The following is a 27,039-nucleotide window of genomic DNA, read 5'->3' as shown; positions in this document are numbered from 1 at the left end:
AGGCGATGAAGAACTCTGTAGGGTCCAAAGTATCGGCATAACAATTTCTCGGAGCGCCCTCGTTGACGTATAGGGATTCAAACCCAGACTAGGTCGCCAGGCTCGTACGTTACAGTTCTCTGATGGGTGTTGTACCGGTGAGCGTCTTGATTTTGCTGCGACAAAATGCGTAAGCGTGCTAGCTTCCGGGCTTCTTCGGCGCGCTGAACAAATACGTCTGTATCCGGGGTAATCGCGTCTGGCGGAGTTGGTTGTAGCATGATGTCAAGCATCGTAGTGACGTCACGGCCGTAAACCAGACTAAAAGGAGCAAAGCCGGTGGTTTCCTTAAGCGCAGTGTTGTAGCCAAATGTGACATATGGGAGGATTTCGTCCCAGTTCTTGTGATCATTGGCGACAAACATCGAAAGCATATCAGCAATTGTTTTGTTCAGGCGTTCGGTTAACCCGTTGGTCTGCGGGTGGTACGCGGTTGCTGGTCGGTGTGTCGTACCACTCAGCCGCAGGATATCTCGGAGCAATTGTGCCGTAAATGCCGTACCACGATCTGTGATGACAACAGCGGGGGCACCGTGGTGGAGAATGATGTTTTTGACAAAAAAATTAGCCACATCGGAAGCAGTTGCTCGCTGAACGGCTTTGGTTTCGCAGTATCTAGTCAAGTAGTCGGTCGCGACGACAATCCAGCGGTTATCAGCTGAAGATTTCGGAAACGGGCCGAGTAAATCCATCCCGACCTGTGCAAAAGGTGCGTGAGGAGGTCGTACAGGTTGAAGCAGACCAGCTGGTTACATCGGTGGATTTTTGCGGTGTTGGCAAGCTGTGCAAGTCTTGACGTACTGCCTGACGGTTTTTGTAAATTTCCGCCAGTAGTATTTCTGCTTGATCCTCGCCAGAGTACGCGCTAAGCCAAGATGCCCGGACGATGGTTCGTCGTGGCATGCTCGCAAAATGTCGTCGTGGAGAACAGCAGGAACGACTAGGAGGTAAACAGTTTTCGTAGGATGAAAGTTGCGCTTGTAGAGGACGTCGTTGCGTAGACAGAAAAATGACAAGTCACGCGCAAACTGACGTGGGGGTTGTGGGCGTCGTCGCTCAAGGTATTCGATCAGTGGTTGCAGTTCTAAGTCGTCGCGTTGCTGCTGAGCCACGTTCAGGGATGTTAGAATAGAAAGGCAACTGAAATCTTCGTCATTGTCTTCCGCAGCGGTCTCGATGGGTGCGCGGGAAGGACAGTCGGCGTCGGTGTGTTTCTGGCCAGACTTGTAAACTATTGTTATATCGAATTCCTGTAAGCGAAGGCTCCATCTTGCGAGACGGCCCGAAGAATCTTTCAGATTCGCCAGCCAGCAGAGAGAGTGGTGATCACTGACGATTCGGAAGGGGCGTCCGTACCGGTATGGCCTGAATTTCATAATAGCCCATACGACCGCCAGACATTCTTTTTCTGTCGTTGAGTAGTTTTTCTCAGCAGATGACAACGTGCGGCTAGCGTAGGCAATAACGCGTTCCACGCCATCTTGATATCGCACGAGAATGGCTCCGAGACCAAGGTTGCTAGCATCAGTGCGTACTTCTGTGTCTGCTTCGGTGTCAAAGTGACCAAGGATCGGCGGCGTTTGGAGGCGTTGTTGAAGGTCGCGAAAAGCGTCTGATTGTTCGGGACCCCAAACGAAGGCGACGTCGTCCTTGACGAGTTGCTGCAGAGGTGCGGCGATTTTCGAAAAATTTGGCACAAAACGGCGGTAATAGGCACAAAGACCCAGAAAGCGGCGTACATCATGCTTTGTCTTCGGGATCGGGAACAAAGCAACTGCTACGGCCTTCTCAGGGTCGGGTCGAACACCGTTACTGCTGACAATATGGCCAAGGAATTTAAGCTCCTCGTGTCCAAAGTGACACTTTTCCGGCTTCAGAGACAGGCCGGCGGTGCGAATGGCCAGAAGAACAGCCTCAAGCCGCTCAATGTGCTGTTCAAACGTCGTGGAAAAAACGACTACGCCGTCTAAATACACTAAACACGAGTGCCACTTGAGGTCACACATAACTGTGTCCATCATTCGTTGGAATGTGGCTGGAGCGGAGCACAGTCCAAAAGGGAGGACTTTAAATTCGTAGAGACCATCAGGTGTTATAAACGCCGTTTTTTATCGGTCCCTTTCGTCTACTTGAATCTGCCAATACCCACTACGAAGATCCATCGACGAGAAGTAACGGGCGTGACGCAGGCGATCCAAGGAGTCATCGATGCGAGGAAGACGATATACGTCTTTTTTCGTGATCTTGTTCAGTTTGCGGTAGTCTACACATCCATCTTTCTTTTTAACCATCACGAGAGGTGAGGCCCAAGGACTTGTCGATGGTTGAATTACGTCGTCATCGAGCATTTGTTTGACTTGATGACGAATGGCATCCTGTTCTTTCTGCGACACGCGGTAAGCATGTTGGCGCACAGGTTGGACGTTGGGCTCAGTGATGATTCTGTGCTTCGTTAGAGATGTCTGCCGGACCTTCGATGTAGTGGCGAAACAGTCACTAAAGGATGACAGTAGACTGAGGAGCCTTGCCCGCTGAGGTTTTTCTAACTGGCGATTGACGTTGAGGTGACTAGTCACGTCGGCATCGCAGCTTTCCTCTGTCGAGATTGTCGTAACCAAAGAGAAGGCGTCCGACTCATCCAGTGCCTCTAAGTAAGCTATGGTGGTGCACTTCGCAAATTGTTTGTATTCGCCACTGAAGTTCGTCACTAAAAGCTTAGCCTGGCCATTTCAGAGCCGAACGAGACTTCGAGCGATGGCGACTTCCCGATCAAGCAATAACGTGAGGTCACCTTCGGCGATGCCCGTACCTTCGGTGATGCCCGTATTTGGCTTTTCCTGTGGGCACTCAACAAGGACGAAGATACTACTGCGAGGCGGCAACGTGACGAAGTCATCAACCACGCGTAACGCCACGCCACGATGTTAGTTCTCGACATCCGAATCTGGAGAGACACAGTTAGCGAAAGTGACGTACAAATCACGCAGATTAATTATCGCTCCGTCTTCTTGAAGAAAATCCATGCCCAAAATAACCAGCCGAGAACATTTGGGCAGTACAAGGAATGACGCTACGAAAGCCGACGCACAAATTTCCAGCCTTGCGGTGCATCTTCCTATGGGTCACACGAGATGTCCTACAGCGGTGGTCAGTTGTGGGCCGTCCCACGTTGTCAGCACCTTGCGTAGATGGGTGGCCAGCGAAGCGCACATGACCGAGTAATCAGCGCCCGTATCGACAAGTGCAGTCACTGGATAACAGTCGACGGAAACGGCCTCACGAAGCTGCCGGTGGAACTCCTGCAAACTGGTGAATGAAGCTTCGTGGTTCTCGTACGACACTCTTGCCGCGTCTACGAGGGAGATGTAAACGTTCTTCAACTTACGGCGATTGTCCCAGTCATTGATGGCAGCGACCCGATTGAAATGGTCCAACCAGTCTTCCACATCCTCACTGGCATCGCCGTGGAATGGGTTGGGCGTGCGAGGCGTGTTGACGACACAAGGTACGGCAGCAAATGGGTCATGCTCGGTTGGGGTTGCGGTCGTGGCAGACATTTTCCACGAGGAACTTGCCAGGGGACCGTACTGTGGTGGTAGACCTTGAAGGCGGCGGCTGCTTCGATGGATATCAGCAGACCCTGGTGCACTGGCGTTGGTTGCTTCTGGTTCAGGACCAGCAGGCATAGGACGTCGCCGTACCCAGCACCTCCACCAGTCTGTCGCGAGAGGAAACGACACACAGGGAACTCGAAGCGACCAGCTGTTTACTTTCGGCCACAACAGCCACCAACTTCTTCGCTCTCTTCTTCCGCCACCACTAGCGCGTCGCAATATATACAATGAACATCAGAACACTGTTTCTGTATGACGCACATAACATGAAGTATTATTTAGTTTTGAGCAAAGAAAAAATTTGATGGGTTCACCAAATAATCACGCACATCTGATTTTAACGCACGGAATGGGGCACTAAAATTATTGTGGGTTTTTAAGGAGTAGTAAAGTGCTGGCATGCAATATTCAAGCCTGGCTCTACCGTAGTTTGTGCGAGTATGTGGTGTTTGCCTGTTACGTATGCTGTAGTTATGACGGGTGTGTTTTTCGTCTTTTGGAAGCTTGTTTTTACGCATATAAAGAGACAGTTTATAGTCGTGTAGTTTGGAAGCTTTTAGCATATTATGTTTAATGAATAGGGGAGCAGTGGGTAGTAGACTTCGGTGTCCACTGAAATTTTCAAAGATTCTTAACACCTTCTTTTGCAGCTGTTGCATTTTATTATAGTGAGTAGTAGTTGTTGTACCCCAGACTAAGGTACAATGTGAAAGACGCGAATAAAAATTTGCATAATATATAGCACCCTTTAGACTTAGAGGAACTAATTCTCTACGTTTGTAGATACATCCAACTGCTTTGCCCAATTCAGTCGTTAGCTTGTTGACATGCGTGTTCCAAGACATTGTATCTTCGAACCAAACACCTAGAAACTTTTCTGATGAAACACGCTGAAGGACTGTTCCTTGAAAATCAAGGGCTAGTTCAGAGTCACATTTTTTTTGTTGAGTGGTTTAAATATATTTTGTCTTCTTAACATTTAGATTTATTCCATTACAGTCCAGCCATTGCTCAAGTTTAATTAAGTAATTGTTTATTGTAGTGTTTAAGCTTGTTAAAGTTGGTGCTGAAAGAAATATGTTTGTGTCGTCAGCATACATGACCAATTTCGGCGAATCGGGCACATCACATAAATCATTGACATAGAGTATAAGCAACAAAGGCCCTAGAATTGACCCCTGAGGCGCCCCAAACTTTACTAGTAGTTGGAGACGCCGAGTCACCGACCTTCACACACTGCTTCCTGCTACAGAGATAGCTTTTCACGAGATCAAGGGCAATGCCACGTACACCATAATCATGCAGTTTAGACAGTTGAATAATGTCGCTCACGCAGTCAAACACTTTTCTTAAATCGATAAAGAAGCCGACAGTAAAAAGTTTGTTTTCCATGTTGCTGAGAATTTTATTTTTAATTAGCAGTAATGCCATTTCGGTAGATTTCCCTTTCTGTACGCCATATTGTGAATCATTCACTACGTGATATTTAGTTAAAAAGTTGACGAGCCGTGCATTGATGACATTCTCAAAGACTTTGGACAAGATAGGCAGAACGGATATCGGCCGGTAGTTCGATATCTCACTAATAGCTCCACCTTTGTACACGGGGATTACAGGGAATATACCGGCTTCTAGCATTAGAGTAGTTATAAATGTCAGCGGACGGGCTATGATTGCAGCGACATGCTCAATAGGGACGGCGCTCAGCCCATACATCCCAGTAGCGACATTGTCTCTAATTGTACAAATAATATTCGTGACTTCCTTTTCAGCAACCGTGTCTCTAATTGTACAAATAAAATTCGTGATTTCCTTTTCAGCAACCGGAGAGAGCGAGTATTTGAACTTGCTAGCGTTGAACGTGCGAACACCAGCGCGTTAGTGCAACTACTGCGACAAATCGGAGGCGCGTAATCGTCAACATTTGAAAAAAACTCGTTCATTTCTGTTAGGGCTTCTACATCTGTCTGGTCTTGAGCAAAAGCTGCAATGTTAATTTGACACTTTGCTTTACAGGTGTTAGATAAATTATTAATTTCTTGCCATAATTTTCTCGAAATGTTGTACACTCTAGCGAGCAGAGTGATTGTAGGAAAGTCTTGCCTTTTTTAAGTCAGCGTTTAATTTATTGCGGTATCTACCGGACATGCCAGGAGGATTTGTGCCATATTGACCGCGGAATCTTAGCGTCAAGTCAGATTTTACCAGGAATGCCTCAGGGTCCGTTACTGTATCCCGTGTGACGATCGCTGCCAGAAACAGCTATACGCCGACTGGATGAGGGTAGCTAAACATCATGCGGAAGTCATAATCCATGGATCACGCGGGAGGTAATTCAAGCAAAGCGACGCTTGAAAAGATTACGCAGGGCAATTAAACGAAAGGAGGGGGAGAATCCAAAACTCAGAAACTACCGGAAACTATCGCGGAATTCAAACTTAAAGCTAAACGTGCTAAGAAGCCCGATTTTGATGTAGTGTTGCCTAACATTCTTGTTGATAATCCCCAAAGTTTCTGGAATCACTTTCGTACCAATAAAACCGTTACATCACATCTTCTTTCCGAAGAAAAAAAAGCTAAGGCCAACGCATATAACAAATTTTTTCAGTCAGTGTTCACCGTGGATGATAAAAATTCACAGCATATCCACGTGGTGAATGACGATGAGTGGGGCGATGCTCCGGAGGGAATCATCGGTAAACCGTGAATCTTCTGTGTAACGCCCCATGAATCATCATATAAAGAGTGGGAAACAGTGTGTGTATATTACAAACATCAAACTTTTATTTTTCTTAATTAGATGATGCTTGGCTTGCGTTGTCCCTTCATTAGCAAGGCTTTATGGTCCGGGAAATGAAGGGATAGCGGTTCCTGTACGGGTGGCAACTGGAAATTTGAAAATATCAGGTCTATACACGTCCCTCGGATGGTCGTTGGTTTCATATGATCAAAGGACGTGCACGTGAAAGCATATTTGGCTGCCATATGTTGTATTAACCACTCATTGTTCTTTTCGGTAATATCGACCTCCAGGTCACCAACTAACACAAGTGGTCTATTATTGTACTTGTCATATTTACACAATGCCGTGTCAATGAATGTCTTGATATTCCCACTCGACAAATTGGGTGCAAGGTGCATGGTCATGATGATGCATCCGTCAAAATCGATGGCAGCATATTCACCGTTGTGGCTCTCTGTCGTTGGTAGTAGTATCAGATCTTGTGCCTTTTCTGTTTGTTTGACGTATACGGCCACACCACCTGCAGGACGCTCTGCATCATCGATGCACACGACTGAAACGTATCCTTTGACATACGGTCTTTTCGCGTTCCACGTCTCGGTAAGACAGAGAACGTCCACCGCAGTAAGTATGAGGTCCCGTTCCACATCGTCTACGTGGGCATGCAAAGATCGAACGTTGAGGATGGCAATGGTAAACTCTTTGGTAGAGTCAACGTCTTCTTGCAGGGTCGGAGGTACCGCTGCGTCAACGTGGGTAGTCGATGTTAGTCTAGACGTTGAAATTCGTTCAGCATTGCGCGTTACTTCTCAAATGTGGTCTTCGGGCGTCGTTGAAAACACGAGACGTAGTAAAGAAAGAACGTCACACAGGCGAACACGCACGAGAGTCTCACTCGTCAACGTCCTCTTCTTTTTCTACTGCATACCAGAACGCGCGCTTCTCACGAACTAGAGGTGGCTACTACCAACAAACAAACAAACCAACGGAAGATGGACAGACCCACGCCATAAGGAGCTTCGCCCCTAAAACCGACATCGGCAGCGTTCACCCGACGAATGGAGAGAATGAAAATTAGGATCCCAGCAGGAATCGAACACAAGCATTCTGCGTGGCAATCAGGTATTCTACCACAGAGCCACGCCAGGTCTATAAACTGGTTTGGAAAAACAGCCTATGCAGGCGTAATGACGGTGCAACGTCAATTGTGGTTATGGTGCTGGCGATTTATTTTTCAAGAAAGCAATAAACACTACATGATACTCCTACGATGTGTACTCCTACGATACAGGCGTCATATCAGATTAACGTCTGTGGTTCCAGCGTTGGCTCCGCTTTTATAGCAGTCTAATAAACATTACATTTGTTTTCCTATAATTCAGCAAGCTATATTGAAGCATTGCTCGACCCCGGAGGAATACATTAACTAGCGTTACGTATGCGATTCACATCATCGCACCGTAAAGTGCGCTTAATCCGCCAGAACGATGCAGTGTCCTCTTCATTTCTTTCGAGGCTGCGCGATGGCCGCATGCTGGCCGATGATGATGCCAGATTGATTGACAGCCGCTTTGTAGACTAGGCTACGTAGGCCACATACGCCCATGTAGTCTACGAATACAAGCGCTATCCAATGATGTTGGTCTATGTAGCACTATCCAGGCCTACCAGCCTCGACGGCCTATACCAACACGAAGGGTGACTTCAGGTTCAGACATGCCGCTGGCTCTATCAACATGCAATTTGTCGACGAAATGACCGAGGCATCCACGATTTCCAACAACTGTACTATACCTCATACTTCACTACATGCAGACCCCTCGTCACCGCGATCACGACCGGATCCAATAGCAAGTCATGACTAGCTGCTGGTGCTCACTGACCACGGTGATGATGATATTGTTCAAGAACTGTCAAGAACCTCTTCCACACATGCACACGGGTTCGTGAAACGTGCGTGCATTCTCCATCATTAGGGACAAGTATAAACACTACATATCAGCTTACCGCTTCTGGTGTTGGTATTACCCACGTTGCCGTTGCCATCGTTACCCAACTGTATAAACAACTGGTTAAATAACACATATGCGGCTCTTCAGCATATATGTGTGCGTATAAAATTTATAGATCTATAGCGTCATTTTATAGCGTTTCGCTCAGTAACAAAAATTACGTCACAGTCACCTTCCAGCCGCATGCTTCAAATAACATCGATTCGCACGGTACGTAAGATCTGCCGAATTTTTTTGCTCTTTATCTCGAACCCTTGTGTCTCAGTGTCATTACTCAGGATACGGTCATAAGTTTCAGTTATAGCACATCATCCGTAGAAGTCCTTGTTTATGGCGATGACGTTGCATATGTTCAGGTAAGGACAGTGAAAAGGAAGTAATGTGTCTAATGCAATCATTTTGTTCAGTTACTGGTGCATCCGTTAATTTTGATAAGTCCCGAGGACTTTGGTCAGTGGGCAGTCACTCCATCGCAGTATGCTGGTATTCGTTGGGATACGGGTACTGTACGTTATCTTGGCGTTCCCCTTGATAAATTCCGCAACAGTAACGCCATTAGTCTGATTGTGAACTTGGCCCTGCATCTGAGGCCTGGGGTGGAAGAGCAGTGTCCATCGTTGCTACGGCAAAGGTCTGTCTGCAATGTATTTTTAGCTGCCAAACTAATTCATGTGCTTCAAGGCCTTCATTGTGCCAGAAAAAGCATTTGTTCATTTCACATGGCATTCGTCCGCTCCATCTGGCGCTCTACTTGGGAACCAATGAGGCGAGATAACTTGTTTCATCCGCTCTAAAGGGGTGGCCTTGCGCATTTGTTTGTATGGCAATTAGTCGCATGTTTTATTTACTTTCGCGATGTGACACATCCGTCTCTACGAGAGGTGATTCAACGCCGTCTCTTATTTCAGTTACCATTCCCTATTGTGTCATTATTTGTTGGAAAGTATTCGCTCTGTGAGTTTCAAAAAGAAATTGTTGATGTCGTACTGTTTCTGCATACAAGATTTTCAATAACCAATTCATTTAGCGCAAGCCGAAAGGATTTCGTGAAGAATGTTATAGGTGTTTGCTTTCCAATCCCACTATACCGGGCTACGTTTGGGAATCGTCAGTTCTCTGACGTATTACCTCGAATTAAAAAATGTGCGTGTCTCTGGGAAGAAATTGTTTCTTTTTTGAAAATGCACATAGATACTCTTCCTGTGAAGACATGTCAAAGGACTAAAGGACTCTTTGTTTCCTGGGACTATTGATCATTGTTTTATTGATTATTGCAATGCAGTTTTCTTTTGGGATGTTCTGCAGCGAACGAGGAAGAAAGACATTGGAATCAACCCTGTAAACATACCTTGATGTGACAAAGGACAGGACATTACCCTATGGCCTAATCTTTCTTGCACAGTCTCTGGAGACAGAAATGCTGAACCTCCGCGATCAACAAAAATATCTTGCAGGAAAAAGTAATTCAAATACGCGGGAAATATGAACGTTCTAGTGAAGCTTAGACTGATTTCCTGTGTGTGTTGATTGGTGTTTAAATATGCTTGAATAATAATTTTCGAAATGTCAGTGTAAGTGCAACGGTTTCCTTCCCTGTAATAAAGACACTACAGTGCGGCGTGGCACAGTGGTAGAGAACCCGACTGCGAATGCGGCGTTGCCAAGTTCGAGTTCTGCTGGCGGGTGCTTCTTTTCTTTTTATCATGGCTTTGTTTATTTTTACTCTACTAATGCTTTTAGACTCTGCCTTATTCTTAGCTTGTGTTGCAGACAATTTTGGGCGAGACGCTTTGCCGGGCGACGCGTACGAAGTGGCCGCTGTTCGATGCTTCGAAGTTGCCCCTGTTGGCCTTCCATAAACCAAATGTTGACGACCTTAAAAACTTATTTTTGTTATCACTGAAAATTATGCTATAAACATGACACATTAAAGTGACATCTGTAACGTCTACGCTTCGTGGCTTACGGTTACGAGACAGTTATATCACTGTGCCGCCTCGGCCAGAGGCTGGCGCTAGATTGTACTCTGTCTGCCAAGGACGAAGTGCCACCCCGTTCACGCCTCGTCGGCGCAAAAATTGCATGCATTGGGAACTCCAGATTAGTAGCAGAGAGTTCGCAGTCTGTTTTACTCTGCCTTCAAGGAAAGGGTAAGTTCCGCGGCTACCTCCGCGCTGGTCCGCCACGGCGTTGAAGAACTGTGGCGAGAGTAATTCAGTTACTCTGCTCTTCCAGTACTGCCACTACATCTGTGAGTGTGTGGTCCTTTCGTAATAAACATTATTGAAAGTGGCCCTCAGTGTGTGCGTACACTCTAATCACGGTAACGTTTAGGACAGCATAAAAAGACATGTAACCTATAATTTATAAGTTACATGGCTGTTACAGCAATTTTATCTTTGTGTTTTCTTCATTTCCCTCTCTCATAAAGGTTACATCGACAGTAGCGTGCCAAGTTAAAAGCTAAAGCACCGCGATGAGCATTGTAACCTTTAAAATTGTAACTTATATAAGCGCAATGACTCATCCGTCAGGGGAGCTACACTATGGAGTGGAAGTTTATTGATCAATGTGTCACGTCGCGATCTGTCTTGTTCAAGGCTGGCTTTATCAATTGAACAGCAGATGATGTACACACAGAACGGGTCTTGACAGCAGAAAAGCAAATCACACAAGCAGCGATTTTACATTGCGGCATACTGAGGCAAGCGATGGTGGGGTATGAACTAAAACTGTAGTTCAATAAGGTGAGCCCGCTTCCAAAACCCGTAATTTATGAAGTGACATAATCTGCACAGACATCGGCAGAAGCACAAGAACGAAAAACTATCGTATGTTGGTCAAATGTTTGTGCTAAACAACTCATTAAGTAGCCTTTATATCTATTTTGCTTTTAAGCCGCAGAAGTAATTAATTTGCCTCCGGGAAGCTTCACATATGGCGACAAGATAAAGTACTGTGAGCACACGACAACCGACCAAATTAAACTGACGATGCGATCGAAGAACCATCCCGTGGTGCGAGAAAAATATTTTTCCGAGACTCGCAATACAATTTATTCGAATTTCGCTGTCGTGTTGTCTAGTTTGTTTCTTTTTTTTTCGCGTTATAATTAACGGATCGTAAAGTGCAGCAAACGTCACGGGACAACATAGCACCAAACACGCTTAACCGTCATCAATTCGCCTACACGGGAGAAAAAGATGCCGCTGAGTTCACAAAACAGCGTGGGACGGCCGCTCCAGTAGAGAGGCCGCGTAGAGAGATGTATGAGCTCGCGGTGAGTAACAAATGTGGCGTCCTCGAGGCGCCGCTTCAACTTTATCGAACCAGGGACGGCGTCATCTCTCCTAGGCTTTGCACAGCTTGAGGTGTATGCCGGGAAGAGCATTCGAATGCGAGGCGGTTGGTGCGGTTGTTGAGGTCGCGTTTGTGCAGTGCTGCTCTTTGTTTCATACATTTATCCAGGTTTTACACTCCGCGCTTTGTTGAAGCGCGTGGTCTAATCGTGTTGTGTACGTGAGTGGCGTGTAACTAGTGATACAGCACGCAAGGACAGTCATTAACGTGCGCGATCTGCCGCAAATCAGCCACGATGCATTGCAACGGGCACGTTCAGTGGGCTGCGCGGCCGTTGCGACGAGCTGCATTGCTGATTCTTCGCTTGCCTGAGACTCGCAATTGTCGAGCGGGTTGCATCCGTTGTTACGTTGCCCGAAGACCGCAGTAAATGTGATTTGCAGGTAAGCAATATTCTCTCTTCAGTACGTTATTTGCTTGTGTATATGTACTTATGTCGCGTGTTTACCTGAATTCATGCTCATGCTTACGCTACTGTACGAGATGGGTCGCGTCATACTTTTATGTTTTAAATAAATCGTGTCATACTTTTATGTAATGCATTGTTATTGGCAGTATTTGCTCTGCGTTTGACATTACAAGATGAGTGTTTGGGTGTGTATTATCAAACATCCGACTAAGATCATTCGTTATCATACACGTTTATGTGAGAAGAGATGAAGGACAGAAGTTTAAACCCTTCTTGCTGTCGCCGTCTTGGTACCTTCAACACGCTCGATGAAGGCTGCAATCACGGTGTGAAATACTGTAGGCGGCATAAACAAAGTGCCCCAGATCAGCTTTGCCCGGACGAGCTCTGCGTGCGCAGTAACTCGCTTCGGTCAATGGCAGTCTGGGCTGTTTGTCATGTCCTTGTCACCGGTACATGATATTTCGTGGCGTCTATACGCAACCTTTCGCCATGCTTCAAACTCGGCTGCGGTAGTTTTAGGTGGACGAGTGAGGGTTTAAGGCGGTAATGCGGGCTAGTTGGTTGTGATCACTGGTGTTCATTTCGGTAGCGCAAAGAAAATTAGACACATTTAAAAAAAAAAGCCCTCGTAGAGTGATGTAGCGCGTCGCGCCTGTGCAACGGGTTTTTGTGTGTTTCCTTGCAGTAAAGTCAGCTGATGTCTAGCGCCCGTCCTGTCTACGTGTCCTCTCTTGTCTTTATGAATTGTTTTGCGCTACCGAAATGAATAAAGCTTTAAGTACACGAAAGACAATGAAATGGCGTTAAGAGTGCATTTTAAGTGTAGTTTTAAGTGTCTTAAAGGAAATCACAGCATCCTTCCGTGTGTAGCTGAATGTAGCAAACCCGAGGCACTGAGCCGACCGAAGTAAACATTTAATACACACACACACAAAAGGACGTTTATGACGTGAAAAAATAAATGGCTAAATCCAGTGCTTTGGCTGAGCACGTTTCAGGGGACACGCAATCGACTGGGGGAAGGCACGTGCTCGCGCTAGAGAAAAATGACTGTCACGACGTCTTTATCTCGAGTCGCTCTTGATACCGACTACTCCGTGCGTGTGAGTGCGTACGTGTGTGTGTGTGCTCGTGCGCGCGCGTGTGTGTGTGCTCGCGCGCGTGTGTTTGTGCATGTGTGTGCTCGCGTGTGTGCGTTTGCGCTCGCGCGTGCGTCTGTGCTCGTGCGCATGTGTTTGCTCGCGTGTGTGCTCGTGCGCGCGCGTGTGTGTGCTCGCGCGTGCGTGCTCGTGTGCGTGTGTACTCGCGCGTGTGTGTGTGTGCTTGCTCGCGTGTGTGCGTGTGTGTGTGTGTGTGTGTGCGCGCGCGCGCGTGTGTTTGCTTGCGTGTGTGCTCGTGCGCGTGTGCGTGTGTACTCGCGTGTGTGCTCGCGCGTGTGTGCGTGTGTGTGTGTGCGCGCGCGCGTGTGTGTTTGCTCGCGTGTGTGCTCGTGCGCGCGCGCGTGTGTGTGTGCTCGCGCGTGCGTGTGTGCTCGTGCGCCTGTGTGATCGCGTGTGTGCGCGTGCGTGTGTGTATGTGTGTGTATGTGTGTGTGTGTGCTTTTTGCTTTAGTCGGCTCAGTGCCTCGTGTTTTCAACCTCACCACGTATCAACCCAACCAGACGGGCTTCCGTCAGACTTCAAACTTCTGCGTCTTGACCTAACTTGAAACCTTACCACAAATATATGCTGAAGTCATCTTCATTCCATAGTTGCACTCATACAGATCACAATGTACGGCATTCAAAATTCAGATAATTCATGCTCATACGCTGCTGTAAGAGTTGGGTCGAGTCAGAAAAATAAATTGTCATGCTTTTACGCATTGTTGCCGGCAGTATTTGCTCTGCGTCGCTCGATTACGTCTAACTGCTTCGCTATCAAAACGGGGCAGCTGAGAATATGTTACGCGATAAGCGATACGCTGTGGCTTAACGATTTTTCAGATAGCACGAATGCCAGCAATCGTGCGACGTAGGAGTTCAAAGGGGGACATGTTCAGTGTGGTTGGTATATCTTTCGATGTCCTTAGTTCCTTGGCGATAAAAAATTGTTCTCTGGCACTGAGATAAGTTTTTTTGTGTTCTCGTTCTGTTCTAGGGTGCAAGCAACGTGTCATTGTGGTTAGAAAAAATGAATCAGTATACATGTGATTTAACTGTCAAAGCCGGAATTTTTAAAGGTACATAGACAACACAAATGATTTTTTTCCCGCCATATTAAATGTGTTGCGTTGGAAATGTTTACAGCATACATCCCGCCCAAGGCATGCTGGGATGATCTCCTATCAGGCAGCTTGGAAACTTCCAGACGCCGATATGCCTTACGTTCGGTGCAGCCGAGGTTATGAACTGTCAAGTGGAATATGCCCCTTGAGGAAAACAATTAGGTACGAGCATATTCAAGCTCCACGTGAAATGCCAAGTATGGTCACTGAAAAATGTAAATTGCAATGTTTCTGTTTCTAATCACCTGCTGTCGTGTTTCTGCTACTAAACTGTTACTTACATTATTGTATTGCTGACTCTTGTGCGTTTCAAATAAGATTTTTGTTTTCCGATAAACGTATTGCACAGGATAGTAGATTTGAGGAACGCTTACGTATTGGTCAAGTAACACCCCTTTTTTTTTGGGGGGGGGGGGGGGTTGGAGTATGTGTCTCACATTACGTGCTGTCGGCAGTTGTGTGCAAAGTGGCAGTAACCGTTGGAATAGTGCGAAATAACGGTCCCTTCCTTTTAGGATCGACTGTCCAGCGAGGAGATTGCGGAATCAGCAACTGACATATTGACTGATGAAACATGATGGTGCGTGCAGCAAGAGAGGGTTTGACTGCAGATCCTGACCACCTGCTCCTGTAAATTTGTACCAACCACAGGCGAGGACAAGAAGAAACGCTTTGAATACCTGCGGTCTTCTATCAGCTAGACAAGTCCCTGAAGCTATAAATCAATAAACTTTGATGTATTCTGCTTTGGAGGTATAAAGCAATGCAATATGAATTCTTTTCGAATGGTGCATGTTTTTTTTCTTCAGAAAATTTCTTGTGAGCACGCACAACCCGAGCAACAAAAGTAAAGGACTGACAATCACCCTCTTTTTGGCTGCCCTCTGGGTTTCAGCTGTCCTGCAGTACCAGCATTTATGGTATGCCGCACACACTAGTGTACTTAAGGAGAAGCACGACGCTGATCACGTATTATTTGCAGGGGGCTCCACTCAGTATAACAGCTCTACCCGTGGCCCACCCACCCAGATGTCGACTAACAAAGGGTATGTGCCTCTTTTTTCTTTCGATCTTCTTTCTGCGACACATTTCGGACCACTCGCTACACGCATGATCGGCCCAGCCAAGTGTCGTCTAGCAAGAGAAGCGTGGCTCTTCCTCTAGGGCTTCTTTCTGTGCACGCCTAACCTTTTGTACTTCTTTCTGCGGCTTTATTATGCAGCGTACAAATATGTACACAGAGTAATGAGAACTTTCACGGCGGTGTCATATGGCCTGCCCTGTCCTGAATACACACGCTGGAGCTTTGGAATAATTCTGGTACATGTCTGCATAGATCACGACAGTTGCGGTGTCCGTGGCAAGAGATGTACGCTTCCCTAATCGCAAGAAAAAACACAAAACAATTTCCTTTGGAGTTGGCTTAGAGCTTGCATGCATCGTAACGTCACACCTTCGCCCACAAGCATCGCGTCGTTCCAATGCGGTCTGCCACTAAAACGATAATTAAGAAGAGCAGGTGATTGACAGATATTCTTAATCATGAGTTGTGCCATGTGTATCAGACAAGTATCCTCTTTTGATCCAATTACGTAGATGCTTAAGCATTACAATTTGCATCTCTCGAGAAAACCGCGTTCTGGCTCTTGATATGCGCTCTTGGTATTATTGTATGTTTTGCGTATGCATACATATGCATTTACTGCGTGTTTTTCTGATAATATCATTCAGCATTCGTATATAATATGCACAAACGTACCAGCCAGATACTTATTACGCGATGATTTCAGACATTTCTTTGGCTTTTGCGAGAAGTACGTAAAACTGACTTAACGTGGCGTATGGCGAGTGGTCTGTATATCAATTTTGAATATACTCTACGCCGTGAGGAGCAGTGTTAATCCTCCGCGCACTTCTTTACCGCCTTCAGCAGCTTCCCTGCTTTGTCAACTTCCCATTTTGTCAGTATCCACGTTTCCAATGCTGATCCCATATTTGAAGGTGAACAAAATGGCAAATAGCCCTATAACAAATAAACGGCTGGTATTTATTATCGGATAAGACACAGTTTGATAAGCACGAATCACACAGTCAATGAAAGTGCACGAGCAGCAGAAAAATAATTGAAGTGTTATAATCACGCCAGCCTATGCTTAAACTGCATAGAAGTTGGACCAAGAGAGGATGGCCTGACACGTATACCATGATACTGTTATAAAATCTCTGGTCTTCACTGATATTGACGGGTCGGCCACATTTTAATAATAATCGCGGTTCATCATTGCTGTAGTGCATGCTAACTCCAAGTCGCCTCGAATATGCGAGTGTTTTGTTAGCTGCCTCTTCTAATGAGCGAAGGCGACGCGTTTGGCCTCGGTCAGCGCAATTGTCACGTTCTATAAGCAGTCATGCACTTGATTTATTACAATGCGCCATCGCGTGTGTTCCGAGAAGCACCTTCCATGTGACACCTTCCGCAAAGGTTCGCATTTCTTAGCGTACGTATATGGACGGTGTATTAAAACCGCACAAGGAAGCGCGGAAAAAACACGAAACATGCGCAGCACGAAGTGCGAAAGAGTGGAAGGCTGTGCTTCCGTTGCTGTGGCGCAACTGGTTGATCCATGTGAAGAGCGTAACCTCCTGGAATGCGTCGAAGAAAGAAGAGAGAAGGAAAGAAGAGGCGCAGAGCGGTGGCCGTATAAAATCTCCTGCAAGCCGTTTTGTGTAAACACTATACCGTGTACTGTACAACGTAACCTCTATTTTTACGTGAGAATGCTCGATACTGTGAACGGGTACTAAAGGTTACTAGATAACTTCTATTTTATAAGTACACAAATCTGTGAAAATGTGCACCTTTAGTAAACGTTACCGTGCTTAGAGTGTATGACTCTCCCTTTTGTGCTTTGTCGTCGTCGCGCCTTTCACTTCAAAATCTGCTGAAGCGACACGCCCAGCCTGTCATTCTTACCACATATTTTACGTACCATCAAAGCTAAACGTACAGTCGCCCAAATCTTTAACTGTTGTTCGCAAGCGGCAATATTTTCTATGTATCTTCGCCATATGACGGAATAAAGTTCCATAAAGGGTGACGGCAAGTGGATGCGCACAAAGCACAGAACAATTTTTAGCTACTTCGTTCAATCATATGGCACTGACACACAAAAAAATCACAGCATATCCACGGAGTGAATGATGATGAGTGGGTGAAGCTGCGGAGGTTCATCGGTAAACCGTGAATCTTCCGTGAATTCTGCCCAGTACATCATCACCGGCGTGAGATCGGTCGCGTTTATACTAAAGGTTCGATGAGTTATGACGACTTGCAGCTCACTTTAATTTTACATGTACGCTGTGAATTTTCATTGTTTAGAAAACCATTGCTTTAGAAAACATCTGGCGTCTTTCGTTAAGCAGCTGGCGTCTTTTCGTTTTGCTTTAGGAACATCTGGCGTTCTTTCGTTTTGCTTTTACAAAACATCTGGCGTCTTTCGTTGGTTTATTTCATCAATCAACGGCGTTTTGAACAAAATTTTTATTGTTTAATCACGCACAGGAGAAATCTCACCAGGCACTACCTTGGAGGTAAACAATGGCTGCTAATGGGAATGAGAGACAGAAGAAGTCGGCTTTTAGCTAACACTTACACTTCTACTTCTACTAACGTTTCCTACTGGAACATGGCAATGGCTGCTAATGGGGAATGAGAGACAGAAGAATTCGGCTTTTAGTTAACGCGCACGCTGCGAATTTTTTATTGTTCAACAACGCACAGGAAAAATCTCCCACCGGCACCACCTTGGAGGTCAAAGCGTAAGACTGGTTACGCACTACGACTACTACGACTACGACTACGAGGGACGAACGGGTGCCGCCTTAAGGAGCTTCGCCCCTAATATCATTCCCGCGATTAAAACAGAACAATATACGGAAATCGATAAACTCGACATTACGGACGCAGGGATTTTCAACCTTTCGCTTAAACTCCACCCCAAGAAAGGTAGTGGCCCCGACGATACACCAAATGCATTCCTCGAGAGATATGCAGAGTGGTGCAGTAGATACCTAGGCTTAATTTTCCGGAAATCACTCAGTACTTCACAGCTACCTCAAGAATGGAAAATAGCCAAGGTAAAACCAATCAACAAAGGAGGAGACGCAGATTCACCTTCAAATTTCAGGCCCATTTCACTAACTAGTACATCATGTAAACTTATCGAACATATCATCTTAAAGCACATGACAGTATTGCTAGAGCGCATTAATTTTTCTCTCCCAACCAACATGGTTTTCGCAGTGGGTTATCGACAGTCACTCAGCTCACAGAACTAGTACACAACATCGCTGCTACACTTAATAACCGTGGTCAAACTGACTTGATTCTACTTGACTTATCCAAGGCTTTCGACTGTGTGTGTCACAGAAAATTAATCGCAAAAGTTGAAAATGTTTTTGGTATAGGAGAACTTTCACCCTGGATAAAATGCTTTTTAAGTAACCGCTCGCAATTTGTAGTTGACGAACATACGTTATCTAACACAGTCGCAGTTATCTCCGGAGTCCCACAAGGGTCTGTCCTCGGACCATTGCTCTTCTTACTCTATAATAACGATATCGCAGCTAACATCAAATGCAATATAAAGCTATTCGCAGACGACTGTGTTATTTACAAAGAATTTAGTGATTACAGTGATCATATTGAGCTGAATGATTCTCTAGCTGATATAGCTAATTGGTGCTCTAGTTGGCAGATGACACTCAACATACAAAAGTCTGCGATCATGACGGTGATCAGGAAAGCACCACCATCCAACTTCACGTACGTAGTTAAAAGCACTCCCCTTAATAGAGTTGAAGAACATAAATATCTAGGCGTCACAATAACGTCGGATCTCAAGTGGGACAAGCATATCAGTAACGTAATCTCAAAGGCACTACGGAAGCTACTTTTTTTTAAAGAAGCCTAGCACAGGCAACAACGGCAACGAAGCTGCTAGCCTACACATCATTTGTAAGGCCTGTTCTCGAATACGCTAACACAGTCTGGTTTCCGCATACAGTGACTAACATAAACAAACTTGAATCAATGCAAAGAAAAGCTGTGAGGTTCATTCATAACAAATATAAACGCATATACTCACCAACGCATCTTTTAATGCAATCCGGTTTGCGAAAGCTATCCATAAGAGCGAAACACGCTCGCCTAAAATTCTTATTTCAGTTACTGAAAAATAACTATAGAATAGATATTTCTAAGTACATTTCGTTTTCCAAGGCTCGACCTACACGTAATAAGCATGCACACACATTGACAGATTATGCATGTAAAAATGACACGTTTAAGTATTCTTTTTTTTCCGCTCGCAATATCAGAATGGAATCAACTTGACGCTACTATCGTCAACATCGAATCACCATCGGAATTTATGGCGAAAATAGAAAAAAATGTGTTCGCGTAAGAGCACCTATGTATCCAACGTCACCAACGTAGATTTCCTCATACCATCTAAGAAACTTTCCCATTTACGACAACTTGTTCATTCGCTGTGCTCAATGCTAGAAGTTTAATCCTAGTTACCCTAGTCAGTCCCTGGCGACACCTGCACTGTTGTTATTCTCTGCGGCCACTTCATGCGAAGCCTCATGTTCCGTCTTTCTTTTCCCTTGAACCTAGCATGTATTATGCGTTTTTGTATAAACTCCACTGAATATGCAGTTCTTTAACCAGCATTTTGTTTGCCATATCGTGTTTCTTGTTTTTGTTTTTCTCTGTCACCCACATGTGCTGTAATTACGCTACAAATGTTAGTGTTTGTTCATCTGACTTGTTTTGCTTTGATTTTATTCCCCTCTTTCTCACCATTTTTTTCTTTTTATTGATTGTACTGAAAATCATTGTGCTGCCCAACTGCCACGCTCTCGAATGACAGTAGCACTATTGTAAATAAATAAATAAAATAAAAATATGGAGGGTAAAACTTCGAGAACTTCAACCATGTAAGAGGAAGATTTTTTCTACTGTTTCACTGCAAAACAACTCCCTAGTCCTTGGAGGAGCTGCTTAGAAGATAGTCACTGCAGAACCCTAGCCTTAGGTCCCAAATACTGTTTTAAGCCGAACCTGAAACCAATAGACGTTTTAAGTTTGCCGCGTGCAGTCACTAGACTCGCTCCTGAAGAAGAGCGCTCCCACTGCATTTCAGACTGCGTTGCTAGTATCAAGGGTTCTAATATGCATCTCAAGTGTTCTGATCCTATCCGGCCTTTGGTTAATTACTGTGTCGAGAAGAAACACAGGCCAGTAATTTCAGATAATCAAGGGTATTTTGTAAATATGTCGGACAGTTTGCTCTCAGAAAAAGCATTAACAGCCAAAAAAAAAAAAGAATTTTAGGACGGTAAAACTTAAGCCATCGGTAGTTAGGCAACGTGCTGTCGACCTTTTGTTAAGACATAACCTCGAGAGAATAGCTTGTAATGTCAAGAAGGCTAAATCACTTACTTTAGAATTGTTTTTTTTTCAGCCAAAACACATAAGAACGAGATTCCGATTCGAGCAATCGTTTCAGAGCAAGGCACCTGGCAAGTCGCTGTATCCAGTTATTTGCATAACTGCTTAACCTCTTTGAGTTTTTCAGACCCTTTTCGTATGCGTAATTCTCAGGCACTAGTTCAGTTCCTCTCAGAGGAGAACCCCGGCTGTTGTAAAGCTTTGGATATTGAAGACCTGTATTATTCTTTGCGGCATGAGGACTTGTTAAATTGTGTTAATCAATGTATTACCGAACAAGCGCACCTGACGGTTTTCACCGATAAATGGGGTGTTTCTACTGGTGCTTTTCTAGAAATTCTTTCTATGTATTTAAAGCCGACGATGGTAGGTTGGAAGGAAGGCGTTTATGTGCAGAAATCAGGGATATGTATTGGTTCTAAGGTTGCTCCGGTTCTTAGTGACTTACCTTAGCACGATTAACAAACTTTTGGAAGGTGCCTTAGGTAATTCTGTCAATAAGGTTTTTCGTTATGCGGATGATTACTTGATTTTTTGTATTGGTGAGAGCTTTGAAAACGTGGTAACATCAGTGAGCGAAAAATTTGAATTAAATGGAGGAGGGCTGACCTTTACTAAAGAGTTGGCTCAGAATAATGGAATACAATTTCTAGACATTTCCTTAACGTTTCAGAAGAACTACGTGTGCTGGCAGTATGCTCCTATAGATATTCAAAACCGCTGGTAAATCTCACAGGCTAAAGAAAGTAGGAGGTAGATACGGCGTTAATGTTGTTTTCACGGCTGCCAATACGCTAGGTAAGATATGTGCCGCTGTGGAGAGGAAGATCGAGCGAGTAAAAGACAAGAAGCGAACCGATATTTGTTTCGTAAATCACACAAATTCGCTGATTGCCGTACAAGTGTGGTGTATAAGGTCCGTTTCAGCTGCGGCCGCTTCTACGTAGGGCAGACGGGCCGCTGCTTTAACCAGAGATTATTAGAACACAAAAGATTCCTAACCGGAGGCTCACCTTCTAATGTATTGTTACACTGCCGAGAGTGTAAATGCACGCCAAAATTCAATGAATGCACAGTTTTGTACCGACATAGGAATGAAGAAACGCGTCTGATGATTGGCATATCGAGAATAGTGGTAGCGAATGCGTGAGACAACCGCCGATTAACTTGCATAAAGATGAAATCAAATGCCTTAACAGTTATCTTTCGCGTAGGCTCTCACGCGCGCCGGATTGATAGGTTCGCCTGTTGCGTGGGCATGCGCAGATAAGTTTTCGTGGCTTCTTTCTTTTCCGCTGTTGTGCATCTATTCAGTTGTTAGTCGGCGTTTGTGGTGTCCTGCCTTCTTTCTTGTGTCCGTGTTTGCACGCCCTGTCTTTTTAGAACAAATTATTGCGGTATTTGCGTACTTTTGGGGTGCTACTAGTATGAACGCAAAAATCGGAAGATGGTCACTGATTTCGAGGGAGAAAACGCCTTTTAAACACTGGATGGAGGATACGCTAGTGACACAGATTTCAAGAAGTGTGGCGCTATTTCCAGTAATACAAGTAGGTAACATGATTAGATTTGTGCAGGAATAAGTACGAATAATAAGGCTATCTGGCGTTTAACGTCCCAAAACCACGATATGATTATGAGGGACGCCGTAGTGAAGGGCTCCGGAAATTTCGACCACCTGGGGTTCTTTAACGTGCACCTAAATTTAAGTACACGGGCCTCAAACATTTTCGTCTCCATCGAAAATGCAGCCGCCGCGGCCGGGATTCGATCCCGCGACCTTCGGGTCAGCCGTCGAGTGCCATAACCCCTAGACCACCGTGGCGGGGCGGCATAAGTACGAAGGACGGATTCAAAATGTTCACTGGACGTGTCACCGCTGAGCATACTGATGTTCACATCGCCCATTACTAAAAAGGCTGCGTGGATTGAGTGAAGATTAGGTAGCAAAGTTTCCATAAACTCAAAGAATTTGGGCTTATGTCCTAATGGGGGCCTCTAAACTGCTGCAACGACAACATCCTTAAGCGTTTCTACTAGGCACTGAACATTGGGTGTAATACACGTAAGTTCATTGACAACGTCACACACAATGGAATTTTTGATGGACAGCGCGATTCCTCCTCCGCGGTTTGCGGACCGCACAACTCCATGATAATTGGACCCTGGTATTTTTGGTGGGTTATCGCTCGAAGAAAGCCAGGATTCTGTCAAAAGTATGGCATGAAATTTTACCGACAAGTCATCTCATCATCATCATCATCAGCCTGTCTACGCCCACTGCAGGGCAAATTCCTCTCCCATGTTCCGCCAATCAACCCGGTCCTGGGCTTTCTGCTGCCACGTTCCCGCAAACTTCTTAATCTCATCTATCCACCTAATTTTCTGTCTCCCCCTCACGCGTTTGCCATCTCGGAATCCAGTCAGTTACCCTTAATGACCACCGGTTATCCTGCCGACGTGCTACGTGCCCGGCCCATATCCATTTCTTCTTCTTTATTTCAACTATGATATCCTTAGCCCCCGTTTGTTCCCTGACCCACTGCTCTCTTCCTGTCTCTTAAGGTTACACCTATCATTTTCCTTTCCATCGCTCGCTGCGTCGTCCTCAATTTAAGTTGAACCCTCTTTGTAAGTCTCCAGGTTTCTGCTCCGTATATTCCGTATAGTCATCTAAGAAGAGACAAAAGCTATTCATTTTAATTTTAATGCTACGAGCGTTTAAGTGAAATGGACTGAAGGTAGGTGATGACCCCTTAATTTCAGCGTTGAAGTTGTCAATGATGTAGTATGTGCATTCTCGCGGATACATTCCCACAGATGCTCAGGTATATATCACTCTAATCACGGTGACGTTTACTAAAGGGGCACATTTCCACGAATTTGTGTACCTATACAATAAAAGTTATCTAGTAGCCTTTGCAAAATTAACCTTTATTAAAAATGCGCAAACTTACTTTTAAATAGAACTTAAGGGAATAACTTTTAGTACCTGTTCACAATATCGAGCGTTCTCCTGTAAAAATAGAGGTTACGTTGTACAGTACACGGTATTCGCGGCGAGATCGACCTATAGGTGGCAGCACCGTCACCCCGCTAGTGTGGATGCTGGTTTCGTGTGGTGTGTGTAGAAGTGCACGGGGCTTCTGTTTTCACATGGTGATTTTGTGTTCCGTACCCGCAGAAGACTCTTCGTTATCGATGGTGAGGTTTTGTTCGGTGCCACAATGCCGCACATACTGCACAGAGCCAGGGATAAGCTTCCATTTTTATCCCACCGACGCGGAACGTCGCCGAGTGTGGCTCGTTAGGCTTCGTAACGGCAGCACCCCTTCCAAGTACGCGATGGTGTGCAGCAAGCACTTCGACGACGGTGCATTCGCATTCGCAGACGAGAAAGAATGGTGAGTAGTCAGCGATAACTTCGCTAATGTGTGCATTTATATGCTTGTTGCTGCTGTGCACTACGAGCGTGAAGACGGTAGCAGTAAGCGAACGCTCGGGGAAGCTTCCCTGTGCTTTGATTTTCCTACACTTCCGCAAGAAAATTAAGCGAGAATCAATCGAGAAAGAAGAAAATTAATTCATGGAATTTATTCTTTGTCATTCATGTACCGTCTGCGCTGTGAATGCAAAGTTTGTTAGCGCTTGGCTATGAGTCTGTTTAAACGAGAGTCCCCGAGCCCTTTTGTAGTTCGCGCATGTTCCATTGTGTTTACACGGCCGCGAGAACAGTTCTCAGTGTTCCGCAGGGCAAGTACGTGCACCGAAACGCGGCAAGTGTGTATGCATGATCTGGTGCATAGTAAAGGGTATCGTTTTATGGGCCCTCACACGCCACGTAAGCGATGAAAATGCGCGAGCGAGTTTATCGCCACTGCTTGTCTTGATGAATATATTTTTCTCGCTCGCTCTCTTTTTTTAAGGGTTTTCGCGGAAGAGATTGAGGCCTGACGCACTTCCGACACTGAACTTGCCACAGCGCAAATTTGACAGGCATAAGCTACCTCGCAAGTACACTTATGTCTTTGTATACATTTCGCCACAAGTTATAATTGCGCAAGGCAACTCAGTTTTGCGATTTCCGTGTCATTCCATTTTCTGTTCTGTTTAGGGGACAATTTAAGTACCGAAGTGTCAGGCGTGACTTGACAGAAATATTTCTCTGCAGTGGGACCAGGACCGTACACAACTAAAGCTCGTCGCGTAACCTATAAACGACAGTCCCGAAGTTATACACCTAACCACAACGCGCAAGTGCATGAGAGCCTTTTTTTTAAACCACCGAGCCGCTAAAAGGCTACACTGCAAACGCAAACTAGCCGAATTGGGCGTTTTAAGGGCTACAATCCTCCTTAATACTACCTTCATCTGGACAGTACTACCTTAGGGTGTAATGAGGTGGGTGTAATAAAGTTCTGCGTCCTCAATTTTACTTCGTTAAGAAATTATGTGGAAGAAAGGAGGTAAATTCACTATCTGACGCCATTCGTCGAATGGAGTTAGAGGAACAAAAAACTCCCATCTCATTTTTTCTGGCATGTTTTCTCTTTTTTTTTTCCGAAGCTTTCCGTAATGCCTTCAGTGCTGGCGGGCATGCATGCAGCTGTGCGGGGGAAAGAAGTAAAAGAAAGAGGCGGCATGCTTCAGCGCACTAAAAATCCCTTGCACAGATAGCCCAGAGAAAGAGATATACGAGACCCTCCGAACGGATGGAGAGGAAGCGAGGAAGCCCTTTGGCCTCTGCAGCCTACTGCGGCCCGCCCCCGCCAGGTCAAAAGCAAGCCAGACGAGGCGCTACCGAAGTGAAATGGGACAAAGCTTCGCGCCGCATGCGCGCGCGAAGAAAAAAGAAAACAGAAAAAAAAGAAAGAAACGTGAGGAGGGAGTCGTTCCCGCGGCGGCGCGATCGTCGTAGCTACGCCGGCTAGGCCTTGTGAACGCCACTTCTCAAGTGATCGGCTGTGTCGGTCGTGTGTGCGCGTTGTGTGCCTGCAGCCTCACTGTGTTCTCGCCGCTGGATGTGATATGCGTGGTTTGACGACAGTGCGACATGCTGCGCTGCGAGTGCGATAATCGCGACGGCCCGTCGACTCAAGCGAGCGTGCCGCTGTGCATTACCAAGCAGATGATGGGCGCCCTGCGTGCTCGGCACAGTCAGGAACAAAAATGGTAAGTAATACTGATGTTCTCTCTCTTTGCGAGCCCTTATCGTCGCTTATGCACCTATAGATGACCTTGTGCACATTGCGTCGCTTGAAAAGTGCTATGAAAAGCAAGAAAAAAAAAAGAAAGGAAAATCGGCATGTCAAGCTTGCGAAATGCCCGCCAGTCTTTTTTGTATACTTTTGTTTCCTTTCCGTAATTATTTTTGTTTTGATGATGTGCTTTGTTTCACAAGTTGTTATTGTGCTTATATAATTTTTTCCGTTAGACCCCCTACTAGCCTGTGGCTATGGGTCTAATCAGTGTTGTGAATTTACATGAACTGTATCGTAAACAACCTCAATAAAGTCTTGAAAGTCTTGAAAGCGCACCATGAGCGTGGCATGTAACCCATGCTGTACATTACACGCATGTCATTCATTGTTTTCATGTTACCAGCTGTCATTTATGTAGTACGTCATACAGTCACGTCACGCTATACCAGTCTTGGTATGATATGAAGTTAGAGAACCGGACGCGAGTGCACCAGTCTCCATGCCGTAAATGACATACATGTCGTTATTTTCATGTTACTATATGTCATTTATGTTCGTCGCACAATCACGTCACGCTATATCAATTTAGGTGTATGTCAAGCTAGCGAACCGGCCGCGAGCGCACCATGAGCGTGGCGTGTGTACATGACATGCATGTCATTATTTTCATGTTGCCAGCTGTCATTTATGTTGGACGTACAGTCACACTGCACAATACCAATTTTGGTGTATATGAAGCAGGCGAAACGGCCACTAGCGCCCCCGAGACCATGTTGTCAAAATGACGCCATACATGACAAGCGTGTCATGATTTGAACGTTAGAAACTGTCGTTTATGTGCATCATACACTCTTGTGACGCCATACCTATTTTGG

At 45.5% G+C, this 27,039-nt stretch overlaps 1 long non-coding RNA gene across 1 annotated transcript; it reads left to right on the top strand.

The window, feature by feature from the left end:
• Positions 1-11,982: 11,982 nt before the first annotated feature.
• LOC125756935 (uncharacterized) lies at positions 11,983-15,098 on the top strand. Its single transcript, XR_007414892.1, has 4 exons — positions 11,983-12,151; positions 14,320-14,401; positions 14,469-14,608; positions 14,962-15,098. It is a non-coding gene; the product is annotated as an uncharacterized LOC125756935 (long non-coding RNA).
• The last annotated feature ends 11,941 nt before the right edge of the window (positions 15,099-27,039 follow it).

The sequence above is a fragment of the Rhipicephalus sanguineus genome, chromosome 1 (genome assembly GCF_013339695.2).
Source record: "Rhipicephalus sanguineus isolate Rsan-2018 chromosome 1, BIME_Rsan_1.4, whole genome shotgun sequence".
Taxonomy (NCBI): domain Eukaryota; kingdom Metazoa; phylum Arthropoda; class Arachnida; order Ixodida; family Ixodidae; genus Rhipicephalus; species Rhipicephalus sanguineus.
Note: the sequence above shows the minus strand (reverse complement) of the source record. Positions and strands in the feature narration are given on the sequence as shown.